General features: G+C 54.8%; 1 protein-coding gene across 3 annotated transcripts in view; it reads left to right on the top strand.

Moving 5' to 3' along the window:
* The first annotated feature begins 1,384 nt into the window (after positions 1-1,384).
* CNTFR (ciliary neurotrophic factor receptor) overlaps positions 1,385-17,821 on the top strand; it is a 39,779-nt gene continuing 23,342 nt past the window's right edge. For 2 of the 3 annotated variants that reach the window (XM_047831431.1, XM_047831433.1), the window contains exons 1-2: positions 3,110-3,285; positions 11,002-11,111. The gene's annotated coding sequence lies outside the window, so the exon portion shown is untranslated. Of the gene's footprint in view, positions 1,404-3,109; positions 3,286-11,001; positions 11,112-17,821 lie in introns of those variants that run through there. The other variant, XM_047831432.1, reaches the window with a different exon arrangement.

The raw sequence follows: 17,821 nt of genomic DNA on the forward strand, positions 1-17,821 counted from the left end.
TTTGGCATTTGTAGGCAAGACAGAGAGCCTATGTGTGTTTGTAACTTCAGATAGCCAAGTGTGTGACGCTAGTGGAACTTTCTGATGGACCAGCACGTTAGAAGAGCATCATTTGCCAAAGGAGCACTAGAAAAGGTAGACCATAGGAGGTGGGATAGAAGCCTCCTTCCCTGAGGGCACATCAGTAGGAATGGAGAAGGGTCCTTGCTATCCATGATGGAGGAGGGTTGAGCCAAAAGTCCTGCCACAGAGCCCTCTTTCATGGCAAGTGTAAAACTCCAAGGACTCAAGAGTCAAGAAGAATTTCCCTCAATTTCCCAAGTCTTTCTGGGGTTATCAAATCTGAAATCTACGTCACTTGCAGGGCAAGAGGGCTCTGAACTAAGGGCATTATTTCCTGCTGCCCCTCACTGGAGAAGCAGATGTTGGAGATCGGTGAAGATAGGGTGGGACTGGGAGGAGAGTGTCCATGAAGTTGGTTTAGCTTAAGAGTAAGTGCATGACAGAGAAGGGAGCTGGGGCGGAGCTGGGGCCAAGGGAGATAGGGGTGCCTAGCTGGCTCAGTCCCTAGAGCATGTGACTCTTGATCTCAGGGTTGGGAGTTCCAGCCCCACATTGGGAGTAGAGATTTCTTTAAAAAAATAATAATAAAATTAAATTTTAAAAGCTTGAGAGGACACAGGGCCAGATCCTGCAAAGGCTTTGAAACCCCACCTAAGAAGCCTGGCTTTGCCCCCACGCCGGGGTATGGGAGGGTTCAACACGAAGATTTAGGAAGCCCAGAAGCTCGTGGCAGATAGGGCATTGAAAGCTGTGGGAGCGGAAACCCACGAGTAATCTGTTGCCCCAATCCAGATGGGAGCAGAATCAGTTCTTATGGCGGCCAAAGGGAAGGCGCCCCACCCAGTCTGTTCCATAGGTGGGCGCCGCCTCTGAGCTGGAGCCGCAGCCTTAGGGGGGTACGCGCGTCCCTCATCGCCCGCCAGGTGTCGCTGCGACACCGGAGAAGAGGGCGCGGCCAGGGTGTTGCGCCTGGAAGTTGCTGAGGATCTACCGACGCCGGGATCCAGTCCGACGTGCGCCTCTTGTCCTTGCTAAGCCTCGGACGCACCGACATGTCCGGCTCCCGGCTCCTGATTGCCTGGCGCAGACCCTGCCCCGGCACCCGCGGACTTCGGTACTGCTGACTACAGCCCCCGAGTCCCCAGGTGGAAAGGGGACGTTTTTCGGGGAGGAACCCCCCACTGCCCTCAACCTGGCAGGAGGCAGTGGCTAAGACACTGAAGGATCTGGAAGTCAAGTCAACCCAGCAATGACCTGCCGATCTCGGCGCCAGTCGGCCCCTCGAGGGGTATGGGGCCCCCTGAGCACCCAACCTCATCCAGGCCTAGTTGCTGCGCAGGGTGAGGGGCAATTCCTGACTCCCTCACCCCCCATTTCGTCCCGCCGGCCCCGCTCTTTCCCAGGGTCCACCATTCCGTCCCCGTCCGTGGCCTGGGAATCTGGAGGCTGCGGGCCCGAGAGGCTGGATAGAGGACCCTTACTGTGGGTAGGGATGGGCGGGATCTCAGCTGAGTGCCACTATTTCGCTGTGTATCTTTAAGCCCCAGCTGGCCCTCTCTGAGCCTCAGCCCCGGCTGACCCCTGCCGGTTGCTCTGAGGGGATTCCGAAGCCACGGAAGTGAAAGTGAAAAGCCCAGGCAATGGCGGGAACAAGGGAGTCCCTGAAGCACTTCTTGGGAAAGGGCCCGGCGTTTGGGCAGCCTACTGGGAAAGGGTGTGAGGAAACTGCGAGATAGTTCCTTCCCCTCTCCCCGCCCCCAGCCCTGGAGCAGCTCCCGGGAGGGGCCAGGCGCAGGGATTAATGGTCAAAGGTCGGGTGAAAAATCCATGGGGTGGAGATAGGGGTGGGCCACTCGTTCTCCGCCTCTGGCATTCAACCTTTCTTTTGCGCTCTCGCGTGGCCTCAGAAGTTGGTTGGGTTGTCTAGCCTTAATCCCCCTTGTTGTAGCCAGACCAGAGGCCCGAGGGCAAGTGAAGTGAGCACACTGGACTCTCAGGGGCCGAGGCTGCGAAAGGAAAACTCGAAGGGTGAACCTCCAGCGCCAAACTCGCGCGTGCCCCGCATTCTGGAACTGCCCGTCCAGGCATAGAGGGTGTAACCTCCCTACCCTGTTCATCCCAGCGGAGGTTTCCCCCCAGACCATGTGTCCCGCGGGGCGAGGAAAGAGGGGATAGTTATAGTGTCACCGGAGACTTGATGGGAGAGAAGGCCTGGACTCCCAGCCTGGTCCATCCTGGTCAGGGTAGCGAAAAGCCCCCTTTCCCTCCGCGTGAGAGGTGTATGTGTATATGACTGTGAGAGTGGTCATTGCTGGGAGCAGAATAGGGGAGGGGCAGAGACGGCTGGTCTCCTGTACCCAAAATGGGTCCTGGGGGCTCTGGCTCGTGCTTCTGTCATAGAGATGCCTGCGGGAGGACCCTGAGAATTGGCCCAGGGTGTGCCAGGGTGTCTGTACGAGGTAGTCAAGGCCTGAACAAGCGGGAGCACTGAGCAGCAGAGACCTGGCCAAGGCTGAGTGAGAGAGGGAGTGTGAATGAGCGACCTGGGAGGGGGAGAAGGGGGCGCGCCCAGCGTCCCTAGGGAGTCCGGCGGAGTGGGTGCGGGTACGTGTGCACGCGTGTTTTTGAGACCAGCGGCCGGCCTGCGCGTGAAGCACAGGGGCCACAGCCGTCTGGAGGGCGGGCGTTCCCAAGGAAGGGCGAATGTGAGGGGGCCACGCGTGCCAGTGCGGGCGAGTGTGCCAGCGGGGGGAGGGTTCGTGCGAGCGCGAGTCTAGTGGGAGTGGGGGCTCCCAGGCCTGCGCAGAGTGAGTGTGCCCGCGCGTGCCAGGCGCGGGAGCGTGCCAGGGCGGGAGCGCGCGGGGGCAGTGGCCGGGAGGGGGTCGTGGCGCGCGGCCGCGGAGGCGCGGGGAGACAAGGAGGGAGGGGGAGGGGAGCGAGGGCGCGCGCGGCCGAGCGGGCGCCCGCGGTCACATGGGCGAGGGAAGGAGGGAGGGAGCGCGCGAGGGAGGGAGGAGGATGGGGGGGTTAAAGCCGCCGAGCGCCGAGGAGCCGGTGCAGAGCGGGCGGCGGCGGCGGCAGCGGAGGCGGCGGCTTCAGCCGGCGCGGCGCGGGGCTCGGCAGCGGGATCCGGCAGCGGTGCTAGCTCCGCGCTCCGTGCCTCGCTCCCTGCCCGGGGTGGTCGAAGGGCGAGGCGCGGAGCCCCCGCGGCCCGAGGGCGCGGTGAGTACCCCGCGGCGGACAGCGCGCGGCCGGACCCTCAGACCCTCGGGCTGACCGACAGACCCGCGGCCCTCGTGCGCGCGGGAAGAGGGAGAGGACACGCGTGGGCCCGCGACCCTGGGGAAGAGAGAAACGGGAAAGTTCAAGGGAAACTTTGCCCGCAAACTCGGGGGCGGGGGCGCGTGAGAAGCGGCCCCCAGCGTCCCGGGGCGTCGGGGGTTGGGCGTGGTGATGGTGGGGGCGGACAATCGGCTGGGGGGATGTGGCCGGGGCGGATTGTCCTAGCGTCCCTATTCTCTCTCACCCCTCAGCAGCGCACGCGGGGTCTGGGAAAATTCCGGAACTGGGGGGTCGTAGTGACCCCCGCGCGCCCGAAGGCAGATTCCTTCTCCCGCAGAAATCTAGACTTAAAAGCGCCCAGGGGTGTGAACGGACGGTTGCGCGTTTGCCAGTGTATGTGTGTCCGTGTGAATACGCGTGTGTGTGTCTCGGTGTGAGCCTGCCTGTGGTTTCCTCGTGAGTCCGCCTGTATCTCCATGTAGTGGGTTTCCTTCAGTGTCTCTTTGTAAGACCCCCTCTGTTGTGTGTTTGTGAGTCCGCTTGTGGTGTATCCCCGTCTCTTTGTGAGTCAGCCCGTGTGTGTCTCCTCCAGTGCGGCTCTGTGTGAGTCGGCTTGGGTGTCCCTGTGTTGTTCCGAGTAGTGTATCTCCCCGTGCGTGGGGGCTGGGCCGCGGGGAGGTCACCAGACGGACAGCTCTCTTCCTCGGCTCCTCTCCTCTCCCGAGCCTCTTCTCCTGCGTCTAGTTCTCGCGCTCGCTCGCTCCCTTGGCCCCCTCCCCCCTTCAGTAGCTTCAGGCGGGCAGGACTATTTCACGCCTTGTTGAAAATTCAGGATTTTCTTTCTCTTTCTGTCTAGGCTCTCTCTTTGATTAGTGTCTGTGTGTGTCTGTGTGGCTGGCAGCTTGTCTGCAACACTAGGTGTGTGTCTGCATGCCACTGTGGGAATGGGTCTGTAACGCTAGTTGTTTTGCTTGTAATACTTGGTATGTTTGTGTCTGTGTCACTGGGGGTGTTCATGCGGCTGTAATCATTGAGGTGGGAATTTGAAATGCTGGGTGTGTGTTTGCATTGACAATTGCTGTATGTCCAGGGCGTCTGAAACTGTATTTTTGTGTTCTAACTCTGGGTGTGATGGTGTACCATTGCTTGTGTAGGAATGTGACTTGAACAATTGAATATTCCTATGGCTGCAGGGCTAGCCAGGGCTTGGGGGTGGAGGGCCTATGTGTCTCAATAAACTATGCCTCTCTCTCTACTGTCAAAACCACACAAATCCTCTGGATTGGTTCTTGGGGTTCCTGGTCAGGATTGGTGACATGGAGCTAAGGTTCACATTCCGTCAGGGTTAATACTCCGAGGGACTCTGAACCTTAGACAAAAACTAGGAGTTTAAACTACACATTCAAGACTTCCTGGGGCTTCTTTAGAATTCATAGTCAGATTCACACTGGGACGCTTAAATGCATATAGGCATACACTCAGATTCACACTTAAATTCTGGGGCTCATATCCAACTGTACACTTCAGTTGTAGGGTTACATCAGACTCACGTTGGGACTCATGCTGACACTTCTATTCTCATTCCTGTTCTGAGGCTCATAGACTTACACTGATACTTAGAGCCCATGCTCAGAATCTCACTGGGGTCCTAGAGTTCACATCTGGATTCACACTAAGACCCTGGACTTCCATTTTGGATTCACACTTACATTCTGGGGCTCATAGCTGGAGTCACATGAAGGCTAAGGGCTCACACTCAGATTCTCATGGGGAACCTCGGGCTCAAATTTGAACTCAAGATTCACACAAGACACTGAGGTTCATAGATTCATCCTTTTACCTTGGAGCTCACACTCAGATTCACACTAGCAAGATTCTCACTTGCATCCTGGGATCACTCAGGGACCCAGTGTTCAGTGTTCACACTCAAGACTAGCATCTCTGGTGATTACATTAAACTCACTTCTGTCTTGGGGCTTAGACTCACACTACACTTTTATATATTCACATGGGGGCCCTGGGATTCACACTTGGAATCACACCCAGTTATGCTTCCATCCTGGGGCTCACATTCAAACCCAAACTAGGGTTGTGGTGAACTCATAGTCAAATACACCCATGCTTTCTTTGGTTTATGGTGTAGAACAGGGCAGTTGGGTAAGGAACAGCAACTGCCACAAGACATGTCCCCTCCAAAGGTGGAAAGGAGAGAGGATACATATTTGGGAGTGTCACTCACTTGGGTTGTGGACTGATGGAGAGGGTTGTGGGAAGCACCCAGTTAAACCTTTTTGCCTTTCTTTCTGCAAGGAGACTAAGGCTATTGGTAGGACGATCTGAGTGGCTTTTTGGCACAGGAGTGATTATGTACTCTTAGAGTCCCCATGTGAAAGCCTATCCCCCTTAAATAGTTTTGGGTACCCCTTCTGTGGTAAGGGAATCGGTGTGGGGAAAAAAGACTCGTGTCTTCCCAAGACATTTCTCCCATCCCAGTCATCCTTAGTATGGGAGGAGTGTCAAGATTGACTTGGTGAGACGGTAGACCTCTGGCTCCTTTGACCTTTCCAGGGTATTGAATCTCTGATTCTAAGGGAGATGGTAGCCTGGATCTGTGGTGAGAAGGTAGCCAAAGGAGGAGACTGGACTGAAATCCACCCTCGTATTTCCTCTGCCCTGGCTGGAGAAGGATAGAGGCCAAGTTATGTTATATCTCACAATGTCTCCTGGAGTGTCTATGGAGCTCTTAACCTTGTCTCTATGGTATGACCAGCGATCTCTACTGTACTCCACAGAAAAGCAGTAACCCTGTGAGGGAGGGTTGGGTTAGGTTGTAAACTATGCTGGGACTCCACCTGCCTTGGAGACACTGCTGGGCTTACATATCTTCCTGCTGTGGAGGCCAGCAAGTTAGGGCTGCCTGAGGTGCATAATCACCCCATGGGCACCCCGACAGCAGTACAGATCTGGCCCTCAGGCTCAGATGGCTCAGTTCTATCAGCTCCCTGTCCCTGAAGGGGACACATGCTCCCCACCCCCCTCTGGGGGGGGGGCTTGAAGGACTGGCATTCTGGTCTCTGCCCCCCCATGGTGAGTTGAAGTGTAAATGAATGGAAACATATGGAGCAGATTTTCTTTGAAATGCAGATGGGTGGTGGGGGGGGGGGACCATGTGTGCCTGGTTGGGGGGGGGGGGGTGTCCCAGAGAGCAAGAAGGCTGAGAAGAGAGCTGACCCCTCCTCCAGTCCCACCATAGGGTGAGGAGAGTTGTGTAAACTGTGGCCCTGGGTGACCACACCCACCCAGGCTCCAGCTTCCTGCAGGGAGAGGCTGGGGAGGCCAGTGGTCCCTGTGGGCTGAAGGTGCTGAGGTCATCACTCCCCTTTACCTCTGTAGAGGGCAAAGAGAGCCTCCAAAGCACAGAGTCATGCTGGGTTGGGGGTCACCAGAGCCAGGAACTCTGGGGGCCAAGAGGTGGAAGGGGGAGCTAGGGCAGATGTGGGGAAGAGTTAGACCCTGCTTCTTGCAGAACTAGCTCTGGGAAGCTGGGGCTACAGCTACAGTGGAAGGAACTGAGGCTAGACTATAATGATGACATCTGGTCAGGGCAAGAGCTCCTGGAGTTTAGGATTGGAAGAGTCCTCAATCCTGAAGGAGTTTTTCCAGACCTGGGATGGTCAGTATTTCCCCTCACAAAACTCAGCAAAGTTACGTAGTAATTGCCTGTGAGCTCTGTGAGACCCGGGGACTGGGTCTCTCTGCTCACTGCTGTACCCTGCCCCTGGCACAGACCTGGAACACTCCTTGGTAAGAGGGTGATGCATCTTTTTCTCTCTCATCAGACTGAGTGCTCCATGCAGGCAGGACCATATCCTCAACTGCCAGCACAGTACCTGACACGGATTAGGTGCTCAATAAATGTTGAGGAATGAATTGTTGAGTGGGAGAGGGGATTCTCTGGGGTTTGTGGCTTGAGACAGAGCAGTGTCTGTTGTATTACCCCTATTTGACTTGAAAGGCACCTGAATGATTTGTAGTCTAGACTAAAGGAAGGATCTCCGTGCACTCAGGGAAGGGGTGCAGAGGATAGGCAGCTTATTCCTTGAAAAGGGTGGGACTAAGGGCGACTGGGGTGGAGGTGGGGATGACTGATTCTGTGGCAGAGGTCAGAGGTCACTTCTGTCCTCTCAGCTTCAGGATTTTTCAGAAGGTGGGTAAGTCCTTTTCTCACGTGGTTGTGAGCGTGTCCCTTGGTCTCTCTAGGTTGGTTTCTTGGACTCTAGCTAAGGCAATAGACCCCATCTCTGAGCTGCTGAGGCTAGGCTCTGAGGTTGTTTAGCTGCTGTGGGCACCACAGACTGTCTGTATTGGTTATTAATGTCTGTCTGAGAACACGGGGTTCAGATCCTAAAAATACCCTGTCCAGCCAGAGCCTAGGAGTTGCTCGTGTGGGCTAGTGTAGCAGTGGCTGCATCTTGATAAGATAGACACAGAGCCAGAAGAGACTAGGAGAGTATAGGAAAACTGAGGCAGCATGGGCAGGAGATGCATGAGAGACAGAGCTTCTGTTGTATATGGGACAAAGATTTATAAAACTAGTGGTGCGAGTTCTTCAAATTATGGCAACATTTAGGGTAGTCTGTTATTTTACACTGTAGAGAATTTACTTCCCGGGGAGTTTGAAGATACATCTGATATCAGATGTATAAATTAAGTAGTCAGTCGTAACCATTTCAAGTCCAGCTTCAAGATATTCCAAAATAAGTATGTGGCAAAGAAAAAAAAAAAATCTTCCTTAAGTAGCCTTTTCTGAGCCACTGTCCCCACCCCTACCTCCTAGAGCCCTTCCTTGCAGCATGAGTCCTAGTGGGGTTCTTGTACACCCCCTTTTATAGGCCCCCACCTCACTTCTGACCCCCTAGGCATCTGTGTATCCCCTCTTCCCTGGAGATGGATGCTGCACAGTGGTTCCAAAAAGGTAAGAAAAGCCTGGCCTCTGAGGGCAGATGCCGTGTGACCTTGGCCTGTAAGCTGACCTTTCTGGGCCCCTCTGTGAAATCACGGGATGGGGGGGGGGGGGGGGGCTGGGCCCTGGCCCAGGCCCGGAGAGAAGGCGGTTTTGGCACCCATCCAGCTCCCTGACGTCAATGATTCTCCAAATAATGGAATCAATATTGGGGGGGGGGGGGGCAAGCGTGAACCAGGCCCCAGCGATTAGAAACAGATCAGCACAAACCCGCAGCTGATTCTGATAGAGCTGCCTTGGAGAGCTAGGGTGGGAGGCCTGGAAGGAGGTGGACCTGGGGGGGGGGTGGTGCTCAGGAATGGAGGCGGAGCCACCCAGTGTCCAAAGCAGGAGGATACACAAGTAGGCAGAGATTCTGGGTTGGAATGATGTGGTGGGGGCCACTGAACTAGTTCCTTCCTCCTTTGAGTCTATGGGGTTCCAAAGCTAGGGGAAGTTTGTGAATGGAGGCTTCTTTCAACCAGTGAGTGATAAAGGGTGGACAAGGGGAGTTTGTAGTTTATCTCTTTGCTTCCTAGACTTGGGCCCCTAGGCCATGTTAGGAGTCACAGGTTATACCTAGGATAGGGGAGAGTACCGAGTGAGACCTAAGGAAGATGGTCTTTTACTTGGAGGTAGAGGGCATTAATCTAAGATAGATGGGTATTCCCTCCTCATAGTGGGAGTCTGGCCTCCTCCATCAGGTTGTATCCTCTCAGCCTACTAGAAGGCAGCAGGTGAGGATCGAGAGGGCCGTGGGGTCCATAAGGGGCTGGCCTGGCAGCTGACAAAAAACAGGAAAGAGGGCTGGGGGAGCAGCTGTAATTACGGGGCATTTATTATTAATCAGATGAAATTGCTGGAACAGCTGGTGTAATGTGCGTAGTGATACAGACTCTGCATGCACCCCCAACACATGTGCACGCACACATACGCACAAGCCACACACAGCCTGAGCCTTGTTTGCTTACACAATTTTTTTCTTGTGAAGGTTGGAGCCCCCCCCCCTTTTTAAAGTAATCTTTACACCCAACATGGGGCTCGAACTCACAACTCCAAGATCAAGAGTCGCATGCTCTACCGACCAAGGCAGTCAGGCGCCCCTAGAGGGCTCCTTATGTGTGTCTGTGTCTTTTGATGTTGGTACTTATTTGTGTTTTTTCATGTCTGCCTGTATCTTCCTCTCCCTCTGTTGTCTCTTTTCCCAAATGTCTGTTAGTCTCTGGCCTGATGTGTGTCTCTTGTCTCTAACCTCTCTGTCTCCCTCTGTTTGCCTATCTCTTGGTATGTCTGTATCTATTATCACCAGCCACCCTGTCTCTAACACCTTATTTTAGTTTGTGGCCATCTCTGTCTGGTTGCGTCTTCGGTCAGGGTTGGATGACATGGATGATCCTTTTTCATGGGTATGTGTTTAGGCACCTGACCATGCCTTTGGCAAACACATCTGGGACCTATTTTTTAGGGGGGGAGGGGAAGTTGGATCCTGAGGATCTCTTCTGTTGAGTGACTGGAGCCCATTGAAGCAATAGTGGCTTTCAAGACAGCTCTGAATACAAAGCTGGCTTTCTTATCAGCTACCATTTGTGGGATTTGGGGCAAGGTGCTTTTGTTCTCTGAGCCTCGGTTTCCTCATCTGTAAAATGGAAACAGGGTTAACTCTAAAGTTGTTTTGATGATTCAGTACAAAATGTATGTTAAGCACTTATCATGATACCTGACTCATTAAGAACTCTGAACAAGTGTTAGCTGTTACTATTACTGGGAAAGGCATTGTGCAGGCAAGAGAGAGAACTGCAGAGGCAAACCAGTAGAGCACAAAGGCTTTGGAGCTAGACTTGGACTCAAATCTGTGCACTGGAACTGATCAGCTATATGGTCTGAGGCAAGTTACTTAACTTCCCTGAACCTTGTTTTTTCAACTGTCAAATGGGAATAATAATAGAACCTACCTCATGGAGAAGTCATGAGGATTAAATGAGATAATGCATATAAAGTGCTTGACACAGTTCCTGGCATATAACAGATTCTCAATAAATCGTAGTGGTGATGAGAAGAGGATAGTATGATGGTGGGTGTTTTTGCCCTGCTGGTTGCGTGTGAAAAAGTGTGTGATGTGGAGGTACTTGTGCCTGTGAATTGGTTGTCTGGGGACTTTGGATTGTTTGTGGATATGAGTATGTATCTGTATGTGATGTTAGGCCACTTGTGGCTTCCCTTTGTCCCTGTGGTTTAGCATCTGAAGTCAACATGGGGTGCTGGAGGGAGTCTGGACTATTCTCAACTTTCCCTTTTCTAGGGGCACCTGGGTGGCTCAGTTGGTTAAGCCTCCGATTTGAGCTCAGGCCATGATCTCTCAATTCATGAGTTTGAGCCCTGCATCGGCCTATGTGCCAACAGCCCAGAGCCTGGAGCCAGCTTCGGATTCTGTGTCTCCTCTGTCTCTCTTGGTCCCTTCCCTGCTCACACTCTGTCTGTCTCTATCAAAAATAAATAAACATTAAAAAAAAAAAAACTTTCCCTTTTCTAGACACTTACCTGCTGCCTGCCTCAGTCTCCCCTTCTCTGAGAGGCATTGTATGGAATGAGTTCTTAGTTGGACTAAGGCCTGTGGGTCCTCTGTGACCTCTGATTTGTGCCCTTTGCCCTTCTAGAATCCAGCCTTGTCACATCATCCCATCCCCTTGGTTTTGGAAGTCTTGGAAAGAGTTGGTCTGGAGAAGGAGGACATTGATGTGCTCAGTGTACGGCCAGTGGTGAAGAGGTATGTGCTGGGGACCCACATGAGGCAGGTCTGTCTCTGGGTATCAGGCTGGTGCAGTGGGGCTATAGGTTTGGGGATGTGCGTGAAGGAGGGCCTGAGATCCCTTCCTTCTCTTCCTCTGTTCTTCCTTCTGAGGCTTTTCATGCCCCTATGATGGGCCCACGAAGGGGAAGGGACTTACCCGCAGTCACACAGGCAAGGGCGAAGCCAGGTCAGAAAACTGGGTTCTGTACTTAGAGTGCTGAATCCTGGATGTGGGAGTATATTTCTGTCTCATTGTCAGGCTCCCTCTCTGCCCCCAAAGCATCTCTCTGGCTTGATTGGGGAAGCAGCTGGGCTTGGAGTAGATGGGATGGGGGTCGGAAATTCCAAAATCTTCTGGGGCCAGCCATGGGGCTGGGCTTGACTCTCCCTGCCTTTCATTAAGGCCAGCCAAGGCCCCCGATTGGCAGCCCAGGGTGGGGGCGTCCAAGGAATCGAGGCGCTGGAGCGGAACGGAAGGGCCTATTGTCCAAAACCCGCCAGAGGCCCACAAAGGCCAGCCGGCTTTTCATCTCAGCTCCCAAACAGACTGGCCATTTTCCCGGCCCAGGAGTAGGGGACTGATTGACCCTTCAGAACTAGGACTGGGATGTTTTTGAGGGTGGGGTGGGGTATTCCATGCTGACACATGGCCATAAAAGGGACTTAAAATGGAGGTGGGGTTCTGAAGAGGAGGGAGGCTCCAGAAAGCTGTAGAGAGTTAAGCTTCCAATCCACTGTTTCCAAAGGACCTAAGGATACAGAGTAGGGTATCTGATAGAAATTCGGATTTACACAACAATAGATAATAAATATTTATAGGGGGCACACCTGGGAGGAGTCTCATGATTTGATGGTAAAGTGAGCTACTTCTATGAGCATATAATCCCACCCCCCCACAATTGGGATCACCGTATTGAGTTGGAACAGGGGCTGGAGAAGAGAAGGCTAGTGGTTGGGCAAGAGACTGGGCTCCTGCAGCAGGAGGAACTGAGGCCAGACAGCAGGAAGGACTTCCTGCCAATGAACAGTAGCTCTGATGCCCTGACTGTGTCTCTAGAGATCCCAGAGGATCACAGAGAGCAGGGGAGCTAGAGAACACCCCTGGGGTTAGTTAAGGGTTAGGCAGCTTCTGTGGGGGCCCAAAGAGGAGGCTGGGAGGGAAGACTTGGCAGTTCTGTCCACCCTCCCTCCACAGCACCTCCAGCATCACTTTAAAAACAGCTTTTTAATTTAACAAAGTGGATGAAAAACTGTTTTTGGAAATAAAGATATCTGTTGTCTCCCAGGCTAGCACTCAGCTCTTGCAGAGAGCCTCTCTCCGGGTTTCTCTCCGCTGCTGGTGGTTCCTTTCCTCTCTCTCTCTCTCTCTCTCTGTCTGTCTCTTTTTTTGTTTGTTTCTGCTCTGCAACCCCCCAGCTTCCCCTTGGCCTCCCATTAGCCCCTCCCGTATCAGCCTCCCTGGGAATCTCATCCTCAGTCTCTTATCTCCATGTCTCTGCATCTCCTTTTGTCTCTCCTCTCCCAGTTTCTCTTCCAGGGCTTGTCTCTCTCCTGAATCATCTCTGTCTCCCAGCCTGTCTCAATCTCTGTCTCCCTTCCCCCCTTCTCCCCCAACCCCTGCTCTAAATGGGTCTATTTAAAACACCCGATGCTGCCAAGTCAGAAAAGCGTCTCCTGATAAAGCGCATTAGGCCGAGGGAGGGAGGAGGAGGGGGAGGGAGCAGGGAGCAGCGGGCGGATGGATTGATCCAAGCCCGTAACCCCATTAATCAGGCATCGTGGATCCCCCTCCCTCCCCCAGCTTCAGCCCCTTCTGAGCTAAAAGCCCCTTAAATATTTATCACCCCTCCCCCCAGGGGGTGAGGGGAGGGGTGTGTGGCCCTTGGTGTGAGCATCCCCAGCTGCCTGGTGCGCACCCCCTGTGTGTTTACACATGTGCACATGTGGTCATATGTGCATGCATGGGTGTGCATACCTAACAGACCCAGGGCCCATCTTGTCCCCCTTCACCCCCCCACCACGGAGTAGCCTGGTTCCTTGGGCAGCCCAGCCCCTAGGGGACCCTGGGAATCTAGCCTGGGTCTTTGCCTCTCTTAAAAAGTTGGGCATGTAGAATAGGGAGACCTTTGGGGTCAATTGGAGGTCCTTATGCCCCCAAAGTGCAGTAACTGGAAGATTGGGTGACATTGCACTATTATTCTCAGAGGGTCGGAAGGTGAGCTGGGGTTCAATGTCCAGATTCCCTAATATTCCCAGAGCAAGAAGTAACTTAGGGAATAGAATTGGGGGCTCCACGCTCCTAAAGTGCAGGAAGGTAACTTGGAAGGCTGGCTGAAGTTTCCCCGTTATCCTCAAAGGGCAGGAATGTGACCTGGAGGTGGGTTGGGCACCTACCATTACCCTTAGAAATTTAGGAACCTTGACCTGGGCCTGGGTGGGGGTCGCCATCACCCCCAGAGAGTAGGAAGGTGGCCACTCTCTGAGGGGTGATGTGGGACTGGGTCCCACATCTCACGGCTTATTGATTTCCCCTGGCTACAGAGGTCAGTCAACCCTGAGACAGGCTGGGGTCCGCCGGAGTTGGCCTGAGGCAACTTCGACCTGGGCGGGGGAAGGGAGGCCCGGGCGGCCCTGGGTGTGAGGAGGGGCCGCTGCTCGGAGCAGAGGGTCCCTTCCCCCTCCCTCCCCCAGCATCAAGTGCCACATCTCCTCCTGACTCAGACAATTAGATTCAAAGGATGACCTCACTGCCTGCCGTCCCTCACTCGCTCCCTCTGCTAGCTCGCCTCGCTCGTGGCGCGCTCCTTCCTCCCCTCCTCCCGGCCCGCTCGCCGCCTCGCTCGCTCGCTCACTCACAGCTCGGGCCGGCCCCTAGCCCGCCCGCCCGTCCGGAGTCGCGGTGTTGCGGGGGGCTCCTGTCCCCCGGGCCGGCCCGGGCCTCCTGGGCCCCAGCCCCGGGCGCCCGATGCCCGCGGGCTGCGGGGCGGACCCAAGGAGCGCCGGAGGCACCGACGGGGCGCCTGCGCGGGGACCCAGGTCAGTGGCCGCGCGGCCGCAGGGCCGGAGAACTTGTCACCCCCACTGCCGCCGCTGAGACACCCCCGCCGGCGCCGCCCGCCAGCCCGCCTCGGAGCTTCCCGCTCCTTTCTCGGCCCCCGCCCCCCGCGGCTGCTCGGCGCGCTCCCCCTGCCAAGCTGTCTCTCTTCTTTCTCCCCCCCCCCCCCCTTCCCCAACAGCCCCTCTGCTTCTACAGCCGGTGGGAGGGACTGGGACTTCCTGAGGTCCCAGGGATGGGGCTGGGGCCCATTGGCTGAAACCGGCCCAGGCTTCTGAGAGAGGAGGGGGCTCTAGCTGTTTCCACTGGCCTGGGGGAGGGGACCACAACCTGGGTGGGAAGGGGGCTACAGAGAAAGAGGTCCAGGCAGGGTGTGGGGGTGACATCTACAGAAGGGATGAGCTCTTGATATCGTTCTTTTCTCACATCCTGTGGGCCTCTTGCCTGGCTTCATTTGTTCCCACCTCCTAGCAAACTATAGTCCCCACTGCCTAGTTTCATTTGGTCCCCACAGCCTATGGTCTTTTGGGCTCTGTCACCTGGTTTTCCTAGACCCTTCTGCCTGATTTCTTTTGTTCCCACTGTCTACTTTTCTATTTTCCTTAAGTCCCTATCACCTGGGCTTTATGGGATTGCCCTACCTGGTTTCCTTACATCCTTCTGTCTGATGTTTGCTTCCCTACCTGGCTTCCATGGAGCCCTACCATGCTCCCTTTATGATAGGGTGTTAGGGCCCAAGCTACACCTGGAGTGGCAAGTGGTAAGGATGTCAACAGCAATGCCAGTTGTTCCCAGGTTGGGGCCTGGCCAGCACAGCTTGGATTCCATTCTGCCTGGACAGCGACACAGCGTCCTCTCTTGTGATGGGGGGCAGGGCTGCAGGGTCCAAGGACACTTTACAATTCTTGTCCTCAATGGTTAGTTAGAAGAGCACTTGCTTGGCCAGTGCTGTCCCCATCTCTCTTTGGGCCTAACAGTGATGACAGGGCTTTGGCAGGGGTTGGGGGTTGAGGTCTGAGCCGTATCTCCTTCTCCTTACCTTGCCTCTTGCAGCCAGGCCTGACACTCAGGTGCACTGTAAATAGTTATGGGCACAGAGAGGTTTTGAAGAGGACTGGGATCATACAGCAGGTGGCTAGGTTGAGAACTGTTGCTGATCCTCATCCTGGAGAAGAGGGGGTGCTAAGGGGAGGCAGGAGGGGTCTGGGGAGTGAGCTTGTTTCTGGGGTTTTCTGGCTCTTGTTACCAGTGCCACCATCTCTTCACCCAGGGGTGTCTGGCCTGGATCCTTACCTTACCCTGTCTATCTGGCCTGGCTCTCCTTTTATTCCGGGATGCTGGGAAAGCAGGGTCAGGGGAGGAAGGAGCCACCTAGGAAGTTATCAGATATTTATTTGCTTTTGGGGGATGAACAAAGTTCCTCCTCCCTTTTCCTTCTTCCTTAGGCTACCCTGAGCTTTAGCACCCTACCCCCAAGTGCAGCCCGGGCAATCCAAGGACCCAGCATGGAGTAGCTATTCTGTGTGTATCTTTGTATTTCTCACTGCTGGATGTGGGAGCATGAGAGGCTGAAGGTGACTGGGGGACTCTGAGTTTCTGGAGGTGCGATGATATCTGTGTGGAAGACAGACTGTTCTGAATGTGTGATGGCATCCATATGTGAGACTGTGCCTGTTTTGAGTGAGCGTGTGTGAGTCTGTGTGTATGACTGTGACTGTAATACGTGTGTGCATGCACAGCGTGTGTGAAGCTGTGGCAGTGGGCGTCCACGTGGGAGGGCCAAGATGTGTAGTCACGATGGTGAACTATGGGTGCCAGCGTCTGTGAGAGGCTGCCTGCGTGTGCCTGTGAAGCTCTGGCTGTGTGTATGTAAAGGTAGGGAGGGCTTCAGGGAGCTCTGCCAGGTGGTAGTGAGAGTCCCCAGTGTGTGCTACATCTCGGGGAGAAGTGAGCACTGGGTGCCATGTGACCCTGAATTGCTGGTGTGTTTGTGAGCATGTGTGCGCACGTACTCATGCCTGTGTTTACCCATCAGGAACAGATTGCTCTGGCTTCCCCACTGTGAGGAGGGAGTAAGGGGGAGGAAGGATGGCTTGCTTTTGCCCAGCAGACCAGAAGCTTCCTCAGAAGTAGTGTGTGCAGTGTGTGTGTGTGTTAGGGGGCAGGGAGAACAGGACATTGTTATATGAAGACAGGCGAAGTTTCTGTTCCCCCTACTCCATTCTAGCTCTGTCAGAAAGACCATTTTCAGTTCTTTTTGTTAGAAACCAATGCTTCACATGCAATGTCTCCCCTGCCCCCCACCCCACCTGTGTGTATGTATGTGTGTGTATATGTGTGTGTGTGTGTGTGTGTGTGTGTGTGTGCACAAGCTTGCAAGCATAGGCCTCTGTGTATATATTAGAGGGTGTGTCTGCACCATAGCAGTGATGGGGCCAGGGATGGGGTGTAGTGAGAGATGCAAAGGCAGATAGGTCTTTGTCCCAGCTCCCAAGTCTGGAAAACTATTCTGTCCGTCCTTCTGTTTCCATGGAAGGCCTTGCAGCCTCTTTCCTGCCCTGCCTCATCAGCTGGGATGCTCCCCTCCACTGTCATTGCTCTGCCCATCCCCCACCAATGAATGGGAGTTCTCCCAGCTATCTAACCTCCTGCTGCAGCTGTCTGTCTCATCAAGAAGAGCAACCCCCCACTCCCTGCAGACTTAACCTGACTGGTGCATGGCCCTTTTCTAGGTAGCGGGGTCCTCCTGATTCTCCTAGAAGCCAGAAGAGATTCTGGACTAAGGCTAGGAGGATGGGGAATTTGGTGCTTGTGCCCCAGGTTCTTTGAAGTTGTCCAGAGACCATGTGCCCAAAGGGAAGATACACACTTACTTGCCCCTTCCTGTTCTCCATTTGATGGGAAGGGGATTGGACCAGATGACCTTTGAGGGAGAAAGCCAAGACCTTTTGCACATAGAGGGCTGCTTAAGCCCAAGCCTGCGTATATGTGCATATACAAGCCCATGCCAGGTCACCAGGCAGCATGCAGGGCCCTGAGTAGGGCTCTACATGTGGGCATGGGCTGGTAGGATTCAGATTCCCACCTCTCCAGGATACCTCCCTGCTGCCCAGCCAGGCCCATCATGGGAAGGCCCCAGGTTCCCCCCACAACACGCCTGTACACACGTGCAGCAGGGCACGCACATGCTGATCTCAGGGTCCCCATGGTGCAAGAGGCTGGAGGTGGGGGTTTGAACACTCAGAGTCCTGGCTGCTGCCAAAATCCATTGGAATCTTGTCCCCCCCCCCCCAGGCCTCCATCTCTGGCTGTGGAGGTCACAACAGCAGGTGCGGATACCCACCCCCCCCCCCCCAACTCACTCACATTGGGCCGCTCCTTTTCCACAACCTCAGCCAGAGGCTGGAGCTAGGGGACTGCTCCCTCTGCCTCCCTCCTGGCCCCCCTCCCACTGGTGTTCAACTTCTGCCCCCTTCTGCCGAGGGAGATGGGAGCCTATGTTTAGGTGGGGTCCTTTCCCCTGAGCACTGGGGCTTGACCCTAGAGTGAGTGGGGATGTGATAGCTCAGGAGGAGATAAGGCTTGAATCCTGAACCCAGGCATGGCTCCTATGGCCCTCGGGATGGGGGCA

The sequence above is a fragment of the Prionailurus viverrinus genome, chromosome D4 (assembly GCF_022837055.1).
Source record: "Prionailurus viverrinus isolate Anna chromosome D4, UM_Priviv_1.0, whole genome shotgun sequence".
Taxonomy (NCBI): domain Eukaryota; kingdom Metazoa; phylum Chordata; class Mammalia; order Carnivora; family Felidae; genus Prionailurus; species Prionailurus viverrinus.